Source organism: Scyliorhinus torazame, chromosome 5, assembly GCF_047496885.1.
Source record: "Scyliorhinus torazame isolate Kashiwa2021f chromosome 5, sScyTor2.1, whole genome shotgun sequence".
NCBI lineage: Eukaryota > Metazoa > Chordata > Chondrichthyes > Carcharhiniformes > Scyliorhinidae > Scyliorhinus > Scyliorhinus torazame.
The window spans coordinates 79,027,347-79,039,517 of NC_092711.1; the positions used below are offsets into that span (position 1 = coordinate 79,027,347).

The 12,171-nt window shown below is 46.6% G+C and overlaps 1 long non-coding RNA gene and 1 pseudogene across 2 annotated transcripts; one reads left to right on the forward strand and one right to left on the reverse strand.

Moving 5' to 3' along the window:
* LOC140422687 (uncharacterized) overlaps positions 1-12,171 on the forward strand; it is a 40,779-nt pseudogene that overhangs the window by 17,663 nt on the left and 10,945 nt on the right.
* On the reverse strand, positions 1,948-10,493 carry LOC140418582 (uncharacterized). 2 transcript variants are annotated; one of them, XR_011945150.1, is made up of 3 exons: positions 10,416-10,493; positions 7,970-8,076; positions 1,948-3,666 (listed from the first exon to the last, which is right to left on the reverse strand). It is a non-coding gene; the product is annotated as an uncharacterized lncRNA (long non-coding RNA). The 2 variants fall into 2 exon arrangements; XR_011945151.1 differs by having other exon boundaries at positions 10,344-10,463.

Sequence of the window (12,171 nt, forward strand, 5' to 3'; positions counted from 1 at the left end):
CGGCGGGAAATTTGTAACCAATGCAGCAAACAATATTGCAATGGAGAGTGTAATAGATATCACGGACAAAATGTCCTGTAAATTGTTAGGGACTGTTATGTATGGATTCAATTGGATTGTAACCCCAAAAGTTGACTGTATTAAATGTGCAAGTGGTGTTATTGCAAAGTAGAAAAACAAACAAACAAATAATGGCAAGTGTATGCTTCATGCTGTAAGGGAAATGATAACGGACAAAAGGGATTTGAAGAAAACGGAGTTATTGTCTCATGTAAGCCAGGGCTGGCAGACTACACGGTTCAGTCCAATGTTAGACGTTAGTGTGAGGAAGTCAGGAATAGAAACAGGATCGATTGAAGCTTCTGAAATTAATAAAGCAAGATAATCAGTGGATAGTTCATGATATCATAATTTACCATTCCAATGAGAAATGGAAAGCACTTTCTAAACAGCCAGTGATGGACAAACGACCCTTTTTGTTGCTGATGGACTGAGATGTGTGCTGTTTCTAGGGTACATGAAGCTTCTACGGTGCTGCTACCCCAAGGCAGGCAGATGCCTTGGAGGTAGTGGAACACACGGATATAGCTATTGCGTTGCCTCCCTGAGCAGCGACAGCTGTGGTTCACGGTGATTGGACTTGAGGATCTATCGACACTGGTCTGCGAGATGGATGAATTTACAATTGATTTCCGAGCACAAATGACAAGGATCAGGGATATCTGCTAGTCAGTACAACTAGAAGGGGGATATAAACCCTAAAACAGGATTCAGCTCAGAGTCAGCTCTCATAGCTCGGTCATTGGGTTTTACCTTATGCATGGATTGATAATACTTATTATAATTGTATACTGTATAATCATTGGATGCCTTAATATGTGTTGTAAGGTGACTATGGCTCGGATGATGCCAATAGACTCGGCCCATCACCAATCACCAAGATGACATCCCCTTACTGGCGACCATCAAACCAGAAGGAACCCGGACGGAGAGCCAGTGGCTGTAAAAATGTGATGAGGTGTTTTATGTACGGAATGTAATGAATTGTGGGACGGTCTTTCAGACAGACATTGATACAGGTTATTAACCCGGGGATGTTTATAACGGACACTGGAAGTTGTATGCCGAACCAAAATCCAAATTTGGACCGAGACAGCAACAGGACTATTGTTGGTCTGGCGAATTGTTAGCACACTTTTTGACCATCAGGGGGAATACCTACCCAAACATTTCTCTACCAATAGAGACCCCCGTGGCAGAGGTGAAAGAAAATATAACATGTCTGTTCTCCACCTGCACTGAACAGAGGTGTAGCGTAACCAGACATTACCCCAATGCATCGGCCACAACGCCACCGGTGTCCCGTTATCGGCAGGTAGCGAAAGGGAATGTTGGTTAGGAGGCGGAATAGTAGTTATCATAGAATGATAAAAGGAGGGAATGAGGAAATGGGTAGTTAGGAATAAAATTTTACTACAGTAGAATAAGGAGTTAGGTTAGCGGACTTTGTAAAGATCTCTAGTTTATGCTGGGGAAAATGTGCAGCCTGCAAGTGGGATTCAAGGCAGGAAGAGGGGGGCGGGATGGGCAGCCACTGGGACTATTTCTTTGTTGTAGGAGATACTGGTGAAAGGGGCCTCAGGGTTAAGGGATGTGGGGAAAGCCTATGGGAGCTTTGCATTTGCCACCGTTGCCTTATTTGGTTGTGTGTAATTTGGTCATGTGTATGTGAAACTTGATGCTACATGAATGTATATGAAAACGAGGTGCTTTGCCCCTTTGTCTCTCACTTGCTCTGGGAATCTCAGGGACTGTGTTGGTGTCCTGTGTTATCAGAGCGAGTCTAGCTTGCAAGCTGCTTGGAATAAAATAGATTTTTAACCTATAAATCTGACTTGGTAATTTTACTGATACCAGACTGAGAGCAAAAAGAACTCGAAATCGTCATTTTCAAGAATAATAATCTTTATTGTCACAAGGAGGCTTACATTGCATTGAAGTTACGGTTAAAATCTCCTTGCCGCCACGTTCCAGCACCTGTTCGGGTGCACGGAGGCAGAATTCAAAATATCCAAATTACCGAACAGCACATCTTTCGGGACGAGTCGGAGGAAACCCACGCAGACACGGGGAGAACATGCAGACTCCACAGTGACCCAGCCAGAAATTGAACCTGGGACCCAGGCACTGTGAAGCCACAGTGCTAATCACTGTGCTGCCATATGGCAGAAGCAGTTAGATATAGCACTTAGGGCGAAGGAGATCAAAGTTTATGGAAGGGAAAGCAGGATTAGGCTATTGAGTTGGATAATAAGCCATGATCACGATGAATGGTGGAGCAGGCTCGAAGGGCCAAATGGCCACTTCCTGCTTCTATATTCTATTTTTCCATGTAATCCCTTCCGCAGATTGGGTAACTGTATGAATCCATTCTGAAAGGGAGCAGATGAATGGCCTCTCCCCGGTGTGAATCCACTGATGTCTCTCCAGGATGGGAAAAAAAAATCACTGAATCGCAGGGTGGATGTATCAATAAATCTCTTCCCTCACTGAGAGCAGGTGAATGGCCTCTCCTCCGTGTGAACACACTGGTGTCTCTGCAGGGTGGAAAAATCACTGAATCCCTTCCCACACTGAGAGCAGATGAATGACGTCTCCCCAGTGTGAACTTGCTGATGTCTCCGCAGGGTGGATGAATCACCAAATCCCTTCCCACACTGAGAGCAGGTGAATGGCCTCTCCCCAGTGTGAACTCGTTGATGTCTCTGCAGGGTGGATGAATGACTGAATGCCTTCCCACACTGAGAGCAGGTGAATGGCTTCTCCCCAGTATGAATTCGCTGATGTCTCCGCAGAGGGAATGAAGCACGGAATCTCTGCCCACACTGAGAGCAGGTGAATGGCTTCTCCCCAGTGTGAATTCGTTGGTGTACCTGCAGGCTAGATAACTGTGTGAATCCATTCCCACACTGAGAGCAGGTAAATGGCTTCTCCCCAGTGTGAACTCGCTGGTGTCTCTGCAGAGTGGATGAATCAATGAATCCCTTCCCACACTGAGTGCAGGTGAATGGCCTCTCCCCAGTATGAACTCGCCGATGTGTCTGCAAGGTGGCTGACTGACTGAATCCCTTCCCACACTGAGAGCAGATGAATGGCCTCTCCCCAGTGTGGACTCGCTGATGTGTCTGCAGGCTGGATAACCGAGTGAATCCCTTCCTACACTGAGAGCAGGTGAACAGCCTCTCCCCAGTGTGACTGCGTCGATGAACCTCCAGCTCAGAGTCCACACCTTTCCATGGTTTCTCCATGTTTTGGGTCTCCTCATGTCTCTCCAGATTGGACAATCAGTGGAAGCCTTGTCAACACACAGAACATGTGCACTGTCTCTCCTCACTGTGAATGGCGTGATGTTTCTTTAGGCTGCGGAACTGGTCAAAGCTCTTTCCACAGTCAGTTCACTGGAACACTCTCACTCGGGTGTGTGTTGCGTGGGTCTCGGTGCTTTTCATGTCACACTCCCGTTTAAAACCTTTTGGAAGCCAACAGGTCGCACAAAAATTTCTCCTTTGCCCCGACGATATTCAGATCAGAAGGAATCGAGTGAGTTTGTCACATCGAGACGTGATGTTTGAGATTTCTGTCTGTAATTCCTCCTCTTCCAATATCCTTCAAAAACAATTGACAAAATTCATCATTGTTGGTATGAGTTAGGAATTCAGAGCAGACAATACTACTTCCTAAGGAACATTATTTCCTCTAGTTCTCCAAAAGCTGCGAATCTCCATCCCACACAATCTCCCTCCATTCTCACTCCGCTGTATCTAATATTTACCCTCCCAATTCTCCCGAAGGTGCGGATTCATGTTGATTGACAGATCGAAGCACAGCTCACTGCTTCCTGACCAGGGCACAGAGATTAGAATAGGAGCAAGAGTAGGCCAATTGGCCCACTTGAGTCTGCTCAACCATTCAATGCGATCCTTGGCTGATCTACCTCAGGACCATTTTCCCACAAGATCCCCATATCCCTCGATATCTTCAATATCGAGAAACCTATCATTATTTGTCTTGAACACATCTGATGACTGAGGATCCACATTCCTCTGGGGTACAGAATTCCAAAGCTTCACCACATCCTCGAGTGAAGAAATCCCTCCTCATCTCAGTTTTCTCTCTATTTTCCTGCCTGTTCCCCATAACCCTGAACTCCATCGACAATAAAATATCTGTCAAACGTGTGCTTCAATATATTCAATGACCCCCAGATACAACTGGTCCCTGTGGAAGAGAAATCCAAAGACTAACAACCCTCTGAGGGAAGAGATGACTGGAAATCTATAACGTAGCTACAGTCTTGTATTAGGAGAGAAATAATACTTTACTACAAACTGTAAATAATATATCTAGCAAATGCCATACAAGAACACGGGACATATCTCTGTCCATTATTAATTTACCGTCCACTGAAATGTCAGCCACCTCCTGGGGAACCCACCCCTTTAATTGTGAACATTAGGAAAGAGACCATTTAGAATAACTGATTATTTTTTTCCAATTAAAGGGCAATTTGCCATGGCCAATCCAGCTCCCCGGCACATCTCAAGGTTGTGGAGGTGAGACCCACGTAGACGTGGTGAGAATGTGAAACTCCTCATGGATAGTGACCCGGGGTTGGGATCGAACCCGGTGCTGTGAGGCAGCAGTGCTAACCGCTGCACCACTGTGCCACCAGTGACCATCCTTTTAGTCAGACAAATAAATGCGTCAACCTGTTCAGGAGAAGGGTGGGAGGAGTTGGAAACACTTTGTGGAGCCGCAAATCTGCATGAAATTGTCCCCCCCCCCTTGAATTATAATAATCTTTATTGTCACAAGGAGGCTTACATTAACACTGCAATGAAGTTACTGTGAAAAGCCCCTCGTCGCCACATTCCGGTGGTGCCTGTTCGGGTACACAGTGGGAGATTTCAGAATGTCCAATTCACCTAACAAGCATGACTTTTGGGGCTTGAGAGAGGAAATCGGAGCACCTGGAGGAAAACCCACGCATGAGGAGGATGTGCAGACCCCACACAGACAATGACCCAAGCCGTGAATAGAACCTGGGACCCTGGCGCTGTGATGAAATAGTGCTAACCGCTGTGCAATTTAGCTTGGTTCCAATTTGGGCTCAAGTCATCAATGAGGACTCTGATCTCTGGCAAGGAAGGAAACCCTGGCAGGTGGGCGGGGAGGATTCACAAACACCCGCTGGAGGCCCCAAGCCCCCAATAAGACCCATTGGTTTTATTGTCAGTCTGCAGACAGGAGCTGGAGAACTGAACCCAGGCAGAGGAGAATGAGGGAAAAAACTGGGAGTGGAGGAAAGAAATGGTGCAGATGGCGAGATGGATTTGGATTTCAGCCCAGGGAGGAGGGAGAGTGTGTGGGACGGGAAAAATGTTACAGCGAAACTAGAATGGTCTGTTCAAAATTTCTATCCTGGGCTGTCGGTGATGGCTTTTGTTTTTTCTTTAATTAAAAAATATGTATATTTGGAGTACCCAATTCATTTTTTCCCCAATTGAGGGGTTTACAGAATTTCCAGTGCAGAAGGAGTCATTCAACCCACCAAGTCAGCACTGGCCCTTGGAAAGAGAACCCTACCCAAGCCACACACCTCCACCCGTTCTCCCGTAACCCAGTAATTTTAGCGAGGCCAATTCACCTACCCTGCACATCTTTTTGGATTGTGGGGGTGAGTCCCACACAGACACGGGGAGATTGTGCAAACTCCATACGGACATTGATCCGGGGCCGGGATCTAACCCGGGTCCTCAGCTAACCACTGAGCCACCTTGCAGACTTTTGTAAACTCCTTTTACTGGAGGATTTAATAACAAGGGGAGGATTTACAGAAGGAAACTCAAATCAAACTTCACATCAAGATTTAACAGTCACTCCATTCATCAGGATCTGAATATCATTGGTTTGTGAATGTGGAAGCAAAAATGTTTGTCTGTTCTGTCTGTAGAAAAAGATTTTAAAGATCAGCGTGACTGAAAACCCCCCGAAACACACACTCGACTCGAGTGAGAGTGTTCCAGTCTGAAAAAAAACATCACACTGTTCAGAGCAGGGAGAGACCGTACACATGCTCTCTGTTGGGACACGACATTAACTGAGCGTCAAACATGGAGAGGGACAAGGACACCAGCAGCATGCTGAAACAGCGGAAATGTGGGGACTGTGGGAAGGGATTCAGATCCCCATGTGAGCTGGAGATTCATCACCGTAGTCACACCAGCGACAGACCATTCACCTGTTCTGAGTGTGGGAAGGGATTTACTCAGTTATCCCAGTGAGGATGTACCAAGATGTAGGAGCCGGGCTTGCAGGACATGGACTGGGGTCCAGTTATCTGTATTGGACAAGATCTACGTTTCCTGGGGGTGGGATGGGTGTTGTGATTTCCTGTATTTAGTCTTTGATATTGTCTGATAGAAACACGTGTTTCTGTGTGGGGATGAAGGGAGATTTTCTTTAGGTAGCACAAAGTAGATTTAAGGGGGGGGGGGGGACAGAGGGAGACACCTTTGGAAATGAAGGCTAATAAAGGGACTGCATTCTGAAATATGTTTATCCTCCAGGTGGGCAATATTGTTTTCATTTTATTTTTGTCCTGAGAGGAGCTGCCCCACCAGCAATAAGCTGGTGAATGGGAGTAAGATGGGGGGGGGGGGATCTGCAGCCAGTGTACCAGTTTTGACCAGAGACTGTGGGTGGGTTTTCATCCAATCTGGGTCTATGTGGAGCATTGGCGGGAAATGGGGAGGGAGGGGGGGGTTTAGCTCGCTGATGACGACTATAGAACTATTTTTGTTTTAATCTGAGGGTGTGTGTGGCGGCCATCTTGGGTGGAGCCTAGGCCTGTACTTTTTGAAGATTTAATGGATAGTCCCTCACGGTGGAAATTTCATACAGTGCAGAAGGAGGCCATTCGGCCCAACGAGTCTCCACCAGCCTCCAAAAGAGCACCCCATCCCGCACCTCACCCTATCCCCCTAAACCAGCAACCCCACCTAACCTTTCATCACTAAGGGGCAATTTAGCGTAACCAATCCACCTAGGCTGCACGTCTTTGAACTGTGGGAGGAAACCGGAGCACCCGGAGGAAACCCACGCAGACACATGCAGACTCCGCACAGTGACCCAAAACGAGAATCAAACCTGGGGGTCTTGAGCTGTGAAGCAACAGAGCTAACCACTGTGCTACGTGCTGCCCCAAATGGCTGATTCCCATGATGGGGAAGGGAGGTGGAAGACCCCTGATTTGGCTGGTCACCTGGAACTTAAAGGAATTGGGTGGACCAGTGAAGGTCAAGAGTTTTCGCTCGCTAATGAATCTGAATGCTGGTATGGTGTTCTTGCAGGAGACTCACTTGCAGGTTAGAGATCAGACCAGACTGCGGTGGGTGAGCCAAGTGTTTCACTCGGGCTTTGATGAAGGGCTCGAGATGCTGCAATTCTAATCAATAAAGGGGTCCCTCTTCCGGTCACTGCGGCCACGAATGGGAGATACGTGGTGGTCAGTGGGTCATTGGTGGTGCTGGTGAATGGCTATGCCCCTAACTGGGATAATGCGTCATTTGTAAAAAAATTGTTGGGATCCATCCCAGACCTCGATACACATCAATTGATTCTTGGAGGTGATTTCAATTGCGCTTTGGATCCAAAAATGGACTGGTCCAAGCCTATTCAACCGCTACAAATACTCAAAAAGGGAATGAAACCGGACGGACCACCCGGTACGACCCAAGCACCAGAAACGACAACAGCAAACCCGGCAAAAGATAAAGAAATCTGTTCCCATCAGCAGATTGTAAAAGGATTATGGGACACAGATTTAAGATTGTGAGCAAGATCTACAGGGAGATATGAGGAAGAAATTTTACACAGTGAGTGATAATGATCTGAACTCAATGCTTACACACAAAGGTCGATAACATCCAGATCCTGATAACCCGAATGGTGCTGTCAGAATTTGATGTGAGGATCGGTTGTGAGTTTCCTGTCTGCAAATCCTTTTCTAAGTCCCTGTGAAAGAAGTTTACAAAGGCATCACTGTCAGTCCAGAAATGAAATTCAGGAAAGATAAACATTCCTCCTGGTTTGAATTTGCTGTGTGCAAATCCTGCGCTTATAATCTGAACGAACACAGGACATCCTGAAGGGGGACGGTGAACAGCCAGAGGTCATAGTTAAATCAATAGCAAGGAGCGATATAGGATCAGAAGGCATAGAATCTCTGTGGGTAGAGTTCAAGAATTGCAAAGGTAAAAAGACCCTGATGGGAGTTATGTACAGGCCCCTTAGCAGGAGTCAGGATGTGGGGCAGAAAATAAATCAGGGGGTCCGTCAGTTTCAACCTTTTTTGTAGCGGTTGAATAGGCTTGGACCAGTTCATTTTAAAATACAGTACAGAATTGAGGTCTCCTCCAAACGGTGAGTGCAGTGGCATCACTAAGGAGAAGGTTCTGTGGAAACTGAAAGGTCTGAAGGTGGATAAACCACCTGGACCGGATGGACTACACCCCAGGGTTCTAAAACAGATAGCTGGAGGAGATTGTGGAGGCATTGGTGGTGATCTTTCAGAAATCACTGGAAGCAGGAAGGGTCCCAGAGGACTGGAAAGTGGCTAATGTAACACTGCTGTTTAAGAAGGGAGGGAGGCAGAAGATGGGAAATTTTAGGCCGGTTAGCCTGACTTCGGTCATTGATAAGATTTTAGAGTCCATTAAGGAGCAATTTAGCATGGCCAATCCACCCAACCTGCACATCTTTTGGGTTGTGGGGGTGAAACCCACACAGACAAGGGGAGAATGTGTAAACTCCACACGGACAGTGACCCAGGGCCAGGATTCGAACCCGGGACCTCAGCTCCGCAGTCCCAGTGCTAGCCACTGTGCTGCTCTCTAGAGTCCATTATTAAAGAGGCGATCGTGGAGTAGCTGGAAGTGCATGGTAAAATAGGACTGAGTTAGCACTGCTTTGTCAAAGGGAGGTTATGTCTGACAAATCTGTTAAGAGTTCTTTGAGAAGGTAACAAGGAAGTTAGACAAAGGAGAACCAGTGGACGTGATTTATTTAGATTTCCAGAAGGCTTTTGACAAGATGCTGCAGAAGAGACTGTTAAATAAGTTAAGAGCCCATGGTGTTAAGGGTAAGATCCTGGCATGGACAGAGGATTGGCTGACTGGCAGAAGGTAGAGAGGATAAAGGGGTCTTTATCAGAATGGCAGCCGGTGATTAATGGTGTGCCCCAGGGGTCTGTGCTGGGACCACAACTTTTCACAACATACATTAATGATTTGGAAGAAGGAACTGAAGGCACTGTTGCAAGTTTCAGATGATAGAAAGCTCTGTAGAGGAACAGGTAGTATTGAATAAGCAGAGGGGCTGCAGAAGGATTTGGACAGGCTAGGAGAGTGGGAAATGAAGTGGCAGATGGAATACAATGTGGAAAAGTATGAGGTAATGCACTTTGGAAGGAGGAATTTAGGCATAGACTATTTTCTAAATGGGGAAATGCTTAGGAAATCAGAAGCACAAAGGGACTGGAGAGTTCTCAATCACGATTCTCTTAAGGTTAACGTACAGGTTCAGTCGGCAGTTCAGAAGACAAATGCAATGTTAGCATGCCTGTCAAGAGGGCTAGAATACAAGACCAGGGATGTACTTCTGAAGCTGTAGAAGGCTCTGGTCAGACCCCGTTTGGAGTATTGTGAGCAGTTTTGGGCCCCATATCTAAGGAAGGGTTTGCTGGCCCTGGAAAGCGTCCAGAGGACAATCACAAGAAAGATCCCAAGTGGCCTAATTCTGCTCCTATGTCTTATGCTCTAATCCCCTGTGAAAGGAGTTTCCAAAATCCATCGCAGTCAGTCCTGCTGCTCCCTGGTCCAGGATGACCGCTCATGCTCCCTGCTGCACACTGAACTTTGTTGTCATCAGTTTCTGCCCTGGGTCTTCATGTGACTGAACCGAGCCGCAGAGCTTTGGACACGTGGGGCAGGATGTCCAATAAGACAGTTAAATCTGGAGACCAGCATTGGCTTCCTTTTCTTTCCACCTCTGCATCATCAATAACACATTGGGACTGAAAGACTAATGCAGTTTGATGGACAAGTTGTCTCCATTCTGAACAATGGGGAACAAGCTCCTCCCACTCATTGAACATCGCTGGACAAAGGAGATGCACATCCAATAAAGATGGCGGCCGTTAACCCGAGCTGAACAGGAGGAGCTGCAGTCCCGCTCGGTACAAACTATGACCCAGAAACTCATTTCCGAGGTTTACTACTTACAACAACTTCACACAATGTTTCCGCCCACCCGCGCGATCTGCCGCTTCCTTCATATTGTTAAACGCCTCTTACCGATTTCGCATCTGAAGACATAGACCTTCCCCTTCGCCATTACCCACAGTGCGCATGCTTGAATCAGAGCGGGTCCCGCCTTTTATTCACTCCGATTGGTTGGAGGACCAGCCGTTATCTGTCGGTCCTCCAGCCCCATCCCTCTCATTCTATTGGTCAGGACTGCCGTCAATCACATGCCATTGTGACGGTTACAGATGGTGAGTGGCCATAGGCTCAGGCTGACTCGCGATTGTCCAATAATCATTGAATCATGGAATTCGCAGTGCAAAAGGAGGCCATACGGCCCATCAAGTCTGCACCAGCCCTTGGAAAGAGCACCCTACCTGAGGCTATGCCCCCATCCCATCCCTAGACCTCCACCCTATCCTCGTAACCCCACCTAACCTTTTTTTGGACACTTGAGGGCAATTTGTCATGGCCAATCCACCTAACCTGCACATCTTTGGACTGTGGGAGGAAACCGGAGCATCCGGATCAAACCCACGCAGACACGGATAGAACGTGCAGACTCCGTACAGCCAGTGACCCAAGCCGGGAATCAAATCTGGGACAATGGCGCTGTGAAGGAATAGTGCTAACCACTGTGCTACCGTGCCACCCAAAGTGAACAATTGCTATTTAATCTAAAGAGTCTGTGCTGAGAAAAGTGACATCATAATTACTGAGTGAAAGTAAATCTTTAAGTATGAATTGCAATTTATTTGTACAATTGTAACAGGCAGTGAAAAGTCAGATTCTCTGAAGTTAAACTTGAGCCTTAACGTTCTGCATTGGATTTCACGAGCTTTTGGAAGCTCCATCCTCTTTAACCCTTTTTGGTCTAGGAAGGTTGAAGCTTTGGGTTACTTGTGAAAGCTCATCGTTTTACTTTTATTTTTCTTTTGTTTTATTTGAGTCAGTTAGAAAAGGGCCTGAAGAAAGAGGGGGGCAAAACAAATTTGGGCAAAGCTGAAAAAGTTGCCAAAAGAATTGAGAATACAAAGTTTAAAATGGTGTTTCATAGAATTTATAGAATTTACAGTGCAGAAGGAGTACACCTGGCCCATCGAGTCCACACTGGCCCCTGGAAAGAGCACCGCACCCAAACCCACACCTCCGCCCCATCCCCACACTTCCGCCCTATCCCCACACCTCCATCCTCACTTAATCTTTTTTGTACTCCAAGGGCAATTTAGCATAGCCAATCTACCTAACCATGCAGATCTTTGGACTGTGGGAGGAAACTGGAGCACCCGGAGAAAAACCACGCAGTCACAGGGAAAACATGCAAACTCCGCACAGCCAGTGACCCAAGCCGGGAATCGAACCTGGGACCCTGGCGCTGTGAAGCCATTGTGCTAACTCATTTCATATCTGAAAATAAAGTTACGTAAAGTCAACACAGTTGTGAACATTTGACAATGTTTGTTCCAACACCCTTCAGAGCAGAGAAGTTAATCATTTCCACTGAACAGCACAGTGATGATTTAAACAAAAGACATTGCCTTTTCAAGATTTGGCTTCTTTTAAGGCAAAGTGTTTTGGAATGAAAAAATCAGCATTATCTCCAAACTGATTGCAAATTGAATGACGTGCTGTTAGGTGGTTTGGACATTCTGAATTCTCTCTGTGTACCCGAACAGGCGCCGGAATGTGGTGACTAGGGGCTTTTCACAGTAACATCACTGAAGTGTTAATGTAAGCCTGCTTGTAACAATAAAGATTATTAATATTAAATTGGTCAGAAAGATTCCTCAGTTGTTCCTTCATAGTC